General features: G+C 38.8%; 1 long non-coding RNA gene across 1 annotated transcript; it reads right to left on the bottom strand.

Annotated features, from left to right (window-relative positions):
- Window positions 1-3010: 3010 nt before the first annotated feature.
- LOC147654445 (uncharacterized) lies at window positions 3011-10092 on the bottom strand. Its single transcript, XR_015283985.1, has 2 exons — window positions 9948-10092; window positions 3011-7796 (listed from the first exon to the last, which is right to left on the bottom strand). It is a non-coding gene; the product is annotated as an uncharacterized LOC147654445 (long non-coding RNA).
- Between the last annotated feature and the right edge of the window lie 1049 nt (window positions 10093-11141).

Raw genomic sequence — 11141 nt, 5'->3', positions numbered from 1 at the left:
GATCAGTACATTCATTCATTAGGTGATTATCACTGATAACATAATGACAAATGGACACATTAATTAAGGGGTTTCTTTTCTAGATAATGATTGTTATGTTCAAAACTGTGTAAGGAGATATTTCCATTTATGTCTTCTTCAAAGGGAGAGATATCTATATGGAAATAATAAAGTCACTTATAAATCTGTCAGATTTTCTAATATTCATGTGAATTATTAAGACACCATACATTTAGGTGTGTACACAGCACCCGTGTTTTCCCCCATTATGTGTGATTTTACCTTTTCAATGTGACATCTAAATTCACTGCTTAAATTATACATAGAAGCAGGGACTTTCAAGTTCTTGTCTTCCACAATAATTCTGGAACCTCTGGTTCAGCACAGATGAAGATATGGCAGATGTGTGGCCCAGAAGACTCAGCTTGGTTCTAGACAGTGGCAGCCCAGAGCTCTCAGCTCTGCCCTCGTCCTGCCTCAATTTCCCCCTCCCAGACCTCGAAAGGAGAACAACAGCAGACACAGGTTTCTCCTGTGGCAGCCCAGAGCTCTCAGCTCTGCCCTCGTCCTGCCTCAATTTCCCCCTCCCAGACCTCGAAAGGGGAGCAACAGCAGACACAGGTTTCTCCTGTGGTTAAAGCATCATTCATGCAGGCCACAGCCCACTCTGCCTGGCTGGCAATAGGCTGCAGATACGTGACAAAAATACCTGGCTATAAAACAGTTTGGCTTTCAAGAGCATGCTACAAACCCAGATCTCACTGATAGGTGTGAAAAGGTTCCCTACACTCATTTTCCCAGAGATGCCACAACAAGATGTACCTCATTTTCCCGCCTGATTATTTTCCTCAGGAGTAATTTTTTGCCATAAACTCACCAGTCCCTCTGGAAAACTTCTCTCAGAGATATTTAAGCACTCCCTGTTTTCTGTGGCCTACTTCCCACCATACTGTGGGCATATGCAAGGAAGATGGCTGCACATAACTCTTGGAGCTCTCTAAAAGATGTTTTTGAAGATATAAGCAAGTCCCTGAGGATGAACACTAAAAGCCTCTTGGACTTTAGGCCTTTCAGTAGAATTCATACTCCTGACTTGGACACAGCCTGGGATTCAGCTCTGATTTTAATGTGTCAGGAGTTGAACAGATTCACATGTGATCTGGTTGCTGTTAATCCCTTTTGTAATTTATTTACTGTGTCTTCCAGAATGACACGCACGTGGCAAATTTCTGTGACTTGTCAAGGATTTTTGCTGACTCCTTGAATCAGTGAATCCCACAGGTGCTGGCAGTAGAGCAGCACAGGCCAACATGCAGGATTCCCGACACCAAACACATCTCCTGCTTCCCTGGAATTCACCAAGGACAAGCACTAAAGCAGAGGTGCTGTGAGAGAAGTATCAAATGCAGGGTTTAGCTGTGAGCTGGATGCCAGACTGCTCAGCCCTATGAATATAAAAGTGATTTCAAGTGGGCCCATGAGATGAACATCCTTGCTGGACAAGACCAGTGATTTTCTTTTTCTCTCTCCTGATTTGCACTCAGCTTGGGCCCAGCAGAACAGTGGAGCTGCACATTTGGAACAGTTTTCCTTGTAACTCAGACAGATTGCAGCTGAACAACCTTTTTTCTTTATCCCCAAAATCAGCAATGCTTGCAAAATTACCTCTCTGAGCTTAGAAACCCAAAGCAACACTCACTTGTGCAATTTCAATAAAATCACACTTCCTACACAAAACCCCACCTTCAATCACAGAAGGTGAGGTCTATCAAACCTCCAGACAAGTGAAACCTATTCCCATTTGCACAGCTTAGACATATTTTGTAGTGTGTTTTACAATATTAGCTTGATTTAAAATTACCAGCTGCTCCACCATGAGAAAAATGGCTGGTATTGTATCGAAAATCCATAGAATTTCCATGTTGATAGATCAATAATTACTGAACAGAAAGAAGTACAAAAGAAAAAAATTATATGACAGGTTCATTTGTAGACAAAACATGGTGTTTTGTATTAATAAAAAACATTCTCACTCTAAGGCTAGTATTAATGAGAAACTTATTGATTATTCAAACTTCCTTAGTTTTTCTCTAATCCATGTTGAGCTGAATTTAAAACCCACTGGGTTGTCTATAAATATTTTGCATAGGAATAGCAATGTGCTGATCTGTGAAATACGTGGGCTTTCCGGCATAAAATGTTGCTTTTTATTTTCCTTGAGTGTAGAATGTATGGGTGTACATATCTTTTAAATTGCTTTGTTTTTATTAATGCATAGATCTGTAATAGCGTAATTTTTTAAGTGCTGGCCATTTCACAGAAGATGTAATTCTTCAAGTTACCATCAATAACAATTAAATAACAACAAATAAACACAAAAAAAAGACACCAAAAAATACAATTGTAAAAAAGAAAAGAGTATATTTAAGATCACCTAACAGAGAAGTAGATCTTCAGCTCAATGGTAAGATCATCTGTGCCAGCTGCACTACTGGTGACAATCCAGAGGAGACAGAAAAATGAGGATATGTTGGAAAAGGATGTATTCAAAATAGGTGAACAAAACTTCTTTTGCTTTGATCATTTTTGTGGTGAGGTTTTGGGGGGAGTTCTTTTTTTGGTTGTTTTGTTTTCAATGAAAACACAAATGCAGACCACTGGCCAGAGTACGGGGAATTTAATACGTGCAAGGTCACAGAAAAATCAGCGACATGATTTATATTAACAAAACTCACCATTTAAAAGCTGCAAACATATGGAAAAATGTCCTCCTAAAAATTAAACCCTTCAAGTTCACACTAAATCTGATGCCAGCACACAACCCATGTGTTCCCCAGCACCAAACCAATCTGTTTTTCTGGCTGTGTGCAAGAACAGGGCACCTACATGCCTTGCTTGTGAATCAGTACATTCCATAAATAGGCAAGTGGCTTCACTTCATGATTTTCCTCCCCACTCCTCCACCACAAGAAAAAATTGGAATACTCGTGGGCACAAGGCCACAGAAGAATTTCAGTTCAGGAATTTATTTCTGCAAACAGTGTGCAAGTGTGCATCTCTATTTTCCCTCCATTGGTGCTATGCTGTTAGCACTAAATCAGTCTTCAGTTACATCCTTGGTCATTGACGTCTGCACACTTGTGCAGAGATAAAACTGAGTATTATTTGTGATTTGCTCCTCATTCAGGGATATATTCTTACTTGTTTACCTGTAAATGCACATTTTTACATGTTGCTGTGTCCCCCAGCCATACCTCCCTTGTTTCAGGCCATTTCAAACCCAATATACTGTAAAATGCACCACTGAATTTTTAAAGTACACAAAGAAAAGAACTGAACAGAGATCTTCACTGCCCTTCTCCACATTACTACCCAGAGTGAATAAAAATTAATATTCACAAAAAGCTTACAAATTTTCAAGGTATTCCAGGACTGACTGGTACTAACAGCTACATCATCTGTGCACCCAGGAGAAACTTTTTAAAAGTGAGAAATTAATAAGAGTTTACACTTCTCTGATTTTAACAATCCCTCTTTATAGACAAGTGCCTGACTCTGTACTGGTCCAAATAATAACCAATTTGGGCACTTCATGGGGCAAAGTGTGGTGAGTGGTGACCACTGGAAGATTTCCTCCCAAAGCCCACTTCTGATCTGAAACACAGTGTTAATGTATGTTTGAAAATACTACTAAATAAACCAGCTGAATCTCAAATTCTGAACATCTGCATCCACAGTACACCTCAACAGCAATTGGGACACAGGTTTGGAAATTTCTGCAAGTTCACCAGTGGAAAAGAAAAACACCTCTGGAAAGCAAAGGCAGCTTTATCTATTTTTCCTATTCTGCTGCTCACCCAACAACTTCAGCCTTGCAGTGGAATCAGCAAATTCAGCATGAGCACTTTGCATCCACAGTCACACTGGCAGCTGCTCAGCTTGAGTCAGCAGGCAGCACGTTGAGTCTGAAACTTCCCCAGATCAGGAGGATAATACACAAGTAATGCAAATTTGTTACTATCAAGCCCTCTGTTCACATAATAAGCAACTGATCAAAATTTTCTACTCCAGAGAGAATCAGCAGAGTAAAGTAGTAAATTTCCTCAGCATCTGTTGTGATGGAGATGGAGTAATGGTTCACAGGCAGGAGCTGGAGCTCTCAATGAGCTTGGTGCAGTTATGGGAATAATCACTGTGGACAGGAGTGTTTCAGGGAAAATAGAGTTCTGGATTAACAAATTGGCTGTGAATCATTAAGGGATAGGGCATGAAATGATATTAAGCCATGGCAACAAAGGACTTCCAATTATTTATGAAAAAAGTCAAGCGAGACGAACTGCTGTAGCATTCATTAAACTAATGAGGGGAAGCACCATGGACTTCAGTTTGAGGATAATACCTTGAGGTCAGAATGCAATTTGATGCAACTCTGGTTTGATCTCTCTGCTGAGAACTATGACACTGTTTAAAAATTAAATTTTATAAAGATCTGAAGCAGTAGATGTGGCTGCCCTTCTTTCAGAGAACAAAAGGGAGGAAAAAACATATGAAAAGTGCCTCTATGTGGTAAGAATGTTGGAACCTGGAGGACTGTTTGGGTTTGATATGACTATTGAGGGATAAAAGCTGGGAAAAGCAGGAAGTGGCAGAACTGGCCTGGGTTTGCATCTGTCCCTCAGCACAAGCACAACAGTACCCTCAGGCTTCTACAGTGTGCTGGCTAAACTCTGGCATGGGCAGAAAGACTTACAAAGTCAACAGGAAAACATGTTACTCACAATTCTGTCTTATTTCTGAGTTTAAATAAGGAATTATCAGGTCAGAGCTCTAAATATGTATTGGGGTTGTGTAAACTCTGTCATGAAGTATTCAAAAGCTGGGGAGGAGGGTTTTAGTGCCATACACCCTGCATGAGCAATGTACATGCAGCCCTTGCTTCACATTCTGTATCTTAGCCAAGAGATGAGCAAGTAGGAAACTTCCCCACTGCCTACAACTGCTTATTCAGGAAGTAATTTTCTAATACCAGAAAGTTGTCATGAGTGACACAACCAGATGCAACAACAAGGTCTGAGACTGATCTAGGCAAAATTAGACAGAAAATTTAGAGCAGTTTTACCCAGTGCTAAGACGGTAAACATTGGAATGAAAACAGTAGGAGGGAGACAGCCTTGGAAAAGAAAATGTACATTTTCCAGGGATTACATTCATTCTGAAAAACAAGCAGAAATAAAATTGGGAAAAGCATGTTTAAGTTCCAAACAACATTATGTTGCTATTAAAATCAGGAGCTGCTATATTAAAGGTTGTGCCATCCAGGAGATCAGACCAGGCAATCTCAGTAATCCAGTTTGGACTTTAAAATCTTTACACACACAGGACAGGAAAATTATCATAACACCTGGGCAAGCCTAGAGCAGGAGTTTGCTGAGACATTATGCATGTCAGCTCTGAAATCAACCAGGCCTGCTGTCTAACAATCACCTGCAGCACTGGGATCCCAGACAAGAGGGCTTTTCATCCAGACCCACGTTGCAATCACTTCTGATTTTCTGAAAGTAACAAAGCTGTTATTATTCCAAACAAGAGAGAAGAATACAGGATAATTAAGTTTCAAAACTCCTGCAGAAGCAAGGCAACCCTCCTGGACTCAGGTGGAACCATTTTATTCAAACACCAAGACATTGCATCTCTCAAACTTCTCTTGAGCCATGGAAGTGGAGTCACTTTAACAGAAGTTTGAAATAGATGCATGTGCTTGATATATTTTGGGTAAAATACATACTATTTTAATTTAAATCAAACACTGTAAATAATAATTAGTATCCATACAAAAAACACATAAGTAATGTTTCCGCAAAGAAAATGCCACCACAAAAAATTAAAGGCTTCTGAAGCTGTAAGCAGCTATAAATTGCTGGAAATACAGAATCCATAAGAGTAAAGAAAGACTAGGATTTCCACAATGGTTCAGAACATTCATTAGTCAAGCCTGGTGTCCTATCTTTGTCCTCTACCATACAATTCACAAATTCAACACACCTGCTAAGCTGCAGGGGAAAAAAATTCTCCTCAACTGCTCAAAATAAGAAACCAGCCTTGACAAATGAGATTTGATTACTTCTGTTTCAGCCTGAAAAATAATAAAATGTGATCACAAGATTATCCACACACACTGTCAATTCAGAAATTATATTTGGACCAATTTTCACTACTGATGTACGTTTTATTATCTCCACATGTTATGGTAGTTTTAGATCAGAATTGAGTTTGTCCCTTAAACCTTTAATTTTCTCCTTCATGAGCTCACAATAATAATCTGTCCATGCTTTAAATTATTCAGTTATAATTTGCAAGAAAGTTGCGTTTTCTGTGCATCCGCTGGTATCAGCGAAAGATTAAAATAAAACGTGTTGTGCTGCAGCTGAGATGTGCTGCAGTGTGCTTCGAGAGAGCTGCTTGAAAGAGCAAAAAATAGTATTAAAAATGAATATAACTGCTTGTTACTGATTTACAGGATCAGCACTGCAGAAAAAAAAAAAAAACATACAGAATTGGACCACGCTCCAAAAAGAACTGAAGGGAAGGAACCAACACTTTTCAAACGAGACAAACTGAGAGCAAAAGGAAATAAGCTTATGCTTTCCAGAAATCATGGTTTTTTACAAACACTGAGAAGTAAAGCAAAACAAAACCCACAGAAGGATTCACTGACAAGTTCCCTTTAAATGCCCAAGGTACTGCTACAAGTTGGATTATGATCTCGACCATTCCTGCCGGAGCAGGTGTCCTTCACATTCTGGGCTCAGAGTCCTCAATCATTCATGGGAGGGGAGAGCTGCTGAAAATGCAGGGAGACCATTGGAAGTCTGGGCATGGGATACATTTTTTATTTCTTTGCATTTTCAGTAGTCAAAAAAGAAAACCCCTCATCCATCACTTTGATAAAAGTCCACAGGGCTTCCATTTATTCTCTTCCCAACATGATCCAATGAGTTAGAATCTTTATTTATGTTCTTTCAATGCTCAGATGTTACATTTTCTTGGCCATTATCTGAGCATTACTATTTATTATTAGTCCACAATGAAGATCCTATTGTAATGAACTGTGATGGGCTGACATATTTCATGTTTGCTGGTTATACTAGATTTATTGCAATTACTCTTGAAAGGGATGGAGTAATTTACTGAAATCTCATTGTGGGAAAAGGAACTCCTGCAGGAGGTTCTCACTGAATTTTCTATGAGGCTGTGCTAAGATCTTCTGTTCCAAGAGCCTGAATGATTGCCAGCCAGCCTAAGACTCGTGCTTTATAAAATATAAATTTTAATTAAAAATGAGCAGTAAGTTCACGATAGATTCGTTTCATACCAATAGCAAGAGCACACAGTTCTAGTATATTTTTTTAAAGATAAGCCATGTGTTACAATGAAAATCCAAGCAAGATAATGAGGAAAAGGCTTTAAAATAAAACCATTCTTATGAATCAGGCTGTCTGAGGAGATGCTTGGTTTCCAAGGAGGTGCTTGGTTTTGAGAGGTTCAGCTGCTTATTGGATATCTTTGGGAAATCCACACCCATGAACTGAGCCCTGCCCCTTCCTGAGGTCAGCAAGGTGTCTGTGACACAAATGTGCTGACACAGATTTTCCACAGACTGGCAAAAATTGAAAATTTTTTCAATCAAAATGGTCAGACAGACACCTTGCAGTGATGTAGGCAGTTTTCTTCATTCATTACTGTTATATTATTGATTTTGTTGATGTTGCACTTGGGATAAATTTGGCTGCTTCTTCCTAAAAAAAAGAAACATTTGAAGTCTTATTGATAGTAACCAAGTGAGCATCTCATTATATTATCCCCTAGATTCTTAACAATAGGAGGGAATAACCACCAGGGAAGGAGGAAAAGGCTAATCCATAAATTTCTCATTACCTGAGAGAGAAACATTTTCTTGAATAATGGAATATGTTTAGCATCACAGCCTGCAGTTAATCATGTTTACTTGTCCTTAGTTTTCCAATATTCACAGAATGAGACTTCATGGATTTTAGCACAAAATCATCAGCTATCAATATGTAAACTGACTGTTCAAAAGTACATCTAAAGATGCACATTTTTAAAGCAATGAGAGAATACCTGTGTTCAGAGTGATAATAAGAACAATTAAGTTTGCATATTGCATCATTATTCTACTTAAGCATCAATAACAAGAAAAACTTAGAAATCAAGCTAAAGTGAATAATTCACATCAAATAAACTACCCAATTAATTTTCTCTATTTTTCTGCTTAGGAAGGTTAGGATTTTTTTTAATCCACTCATTTATTTGATCTTTTTGTCACATAGACTATTAGAGTCACCAAAATGCAAGTTCTGTCCTTCATTTCTACAGTTTTATAAACTATTTTTATTAAAAATCCAAATGTTTGACAAGACAAATCCAACTGATCACTGGAAATAATTTGTGTCATGAGAACAGCTTGGGAATAAGAAAGCCAAAGGTGATTGCAGCATTGAAAAATTTTATGAAAATTTTTGTTAAAATCTGCTCTTGTCCCTTTCACGGTGGATGAGGAGAACAGGTTGTTCCCCTGCTCTTTAGGGAGGAGTTTATTTCAATATTGAATTTCTTTTTCCAGGATTGAAGCTGACTCAAATCTTCCTTTCCTAAGGCATAACTCCCACTACAAGAGAGATAAGTTGGCAAAAACTTTCCTTATGAGAGCTCTAAGCAAACTGAATTTTAACCCCTTCACCAAACATTTCCTCAGATGCCAAGGTAATTCAAATTGTTTCACCCTTCCCTGTAAATGCTGTATATGGCTTCATTAAAATATTGGGTTTAAATGCCTTAAAATCCCAACTCCATGGCTGAGAGCAGGAAGATCATAGGTAGCAAGTCATAGAGATGTACTGACAATGAGTATACTCAAACAGCTCCACCACAGACAGGTGTGACACATCTCCCTGACAGATTTACACAATTTCTGAGCCAAAACACCAAGCAGCTGCTCACAAGGGCTCAGGGCTAAGACCAAGCAGAGCTGGCAACATGATCCATCTCCTCAGAACCCACCCAAGGTAGCTGCTTGCCAAAATTAAGATGCAGGATAAAAACACACCCAGAAAAACCAAGCAATAGTGAAGCTCTGGGTCTTCGAAAGCAGGTTTTAGATGCCATCATTTTTGTGTATTTGTTTAATTTAAATGTAATAAATTGACAATATATTGACAAGTGGTGGCTCTTAAAGTACATTCTATGGATGGTTGAATGCATTTTTAAACTTTTTTTGGTACTAAAATTGTGTTATTGGCATGATCTAAGTAGCTGCACATCTTGCATGAAACCTGCTGTACCAATCTCTCATGGAAATGCGACTAAACATCACAGCTGCTTGTTTCACAGAAAAACCAAGACCTTCAGGTCCTCTGGATGCATGTGTGACACACAGAGAATATCTGTACATCTAGAGTAGGAATGTTTTCAGTTAATTTAGCCAGTGTTATTGAGACTACTAATCTCAGTAGCATTATTGAGACTCATAACTGGGCAGGTACACTAGAAACCATGCATAGAGTTTAACCTCCTATTCATAGATAATTGGTGAAAACAATTCATTTTCTTTGCAATGCAGACTGTAGTGAGTTCCACCAATGTTTTAAAATCTAACCAGAAATCATCATCACCCATCCTGTGCCTTCAGAGATGCATTTCAAACCAGGCACATATTATCTTAAAAATGTTTTTTTAAGTAGCCCTTCAATATTTTTCCTAGCAGAGTTGAGCTATTTGCTAAAAACAACCTGTTCTCAAGAGCAGAGACCTGGAATGTGCCTCCTGTCTCAGCAGTCTCCCTGCTCTGCTATTTTAGTGGCTTTATCCTCTTTAGATCATCCCACTTATCAAGCTATCAAAAGCTATTTGAGAAGTGTCAGCTTTCTTACCTCCTCCAATATCCCCACATCCACACAGTCCTATTGGAAAAAAAAATAAACCTTGCAGAGATGATCCTTTCAGTTCTTGCCAGAGCTGCACAAATCAAGCCCTTTCTGTGCCTTTGGGTAAGAGAATCTCACTGTTCACCTGATCTTCCCTGAATTCAGGTCAGTTTGAAACCTGCTCTGGAGCACAGCTGCTCAGAGCTGGACACAATCCTTCTATGTGTCAGGATGACCCAAAAAAATGCTGATATACCTAAAAATCTTGGTTTATCCTGCTGCACAAGGAAGAGCTCCTATTTTAGTTGGCCAGCTTAGCTGGGAACTTCCAGAACAGCTGAGAAATCTGTGTGCAAGTGCTAAATCACTGGCCTACATTTCTGCTGTGCAGGAGGTCACCAGACAGCGATCACAAGTTTCACAAAAACACTGAGAAACACTGAGAACTTCATGTGGGATGCATTTGTCCATCACACCAAACTGGATTTGCTCTATCTGTGCTCAGGACTGTTTTTCAAAGCTGGCCTAACATTGTTGCAGATGCAAATGAACTAGCAGGCACAAATAGAACAGCATTTTTCTAGTATTTCAGAGTAATTGCTTTTAAAACCATCAGATGTGGTAAGTTTACATTTCAGTGATTTTTTTAACAAGTTCCCTGCTTTGAATCCTAAAGTTGGTAAAGCTCTATATTTATTTTCCATAAAAACTAAAACAGGCTGTCCTGGAGTCTGTAATTTTCTTACAGCCTGGCTTTCCAGAGACAGAAAAGCCAGTCTTGCTTTTCTCAGTCTGCAGTCTGAGCTACAAGCAATATCCCTGAAAAGAAGGCAAGTCTTTAGAGATCACAAATAACCAATTTCACAGTACAAGCAGTTGTAAATAGAGCTAAATTCCCTTTAGTAATAAACTATTCATCTTTGTGCTTCATTGAGTTCAAAGAAAAGCATTTTTCAGAGTTTAAGCAATTAGGTTTACATTTTATTTTCTCCTCTTGAAAGGAAGTTATCACAAAGGCATGGGATTGAGAAGCCACTGTGGTATTGCAGGTATTCTCTGCGTATGAAATTTCAATTTAGCAAAGCATGTAAAACTCTACAGGCAGTTCAGGTTCAATACACTAAACCTACTTTGTTTTCACACTGTGTTTATTTTGAATCATCACTGACCCAGCTGATTAGCTGCTGAATTAGGATGTCT

Source organism: Cyanistes caeruleus, chromosome 3 (genome assembly GCF_971803275.1).
Source record: "Cyanistes caeruleus chromosome 3, bCyaCae1.hap1.1, whole genome shotgun sequence".
NCBI classification, from domain to species: domain Eukaryota; kingdom Metazoa; phylum Chordata; class Aves; order Passeriformes; family Paridae; genus Cyanistes; species Cyanistes caeruleus.
The sequence above is the reverse complement of the archived record's forward strand: the minus strand, read 5'-3'. Positions and strand labels throughout refer to the sequence as shown.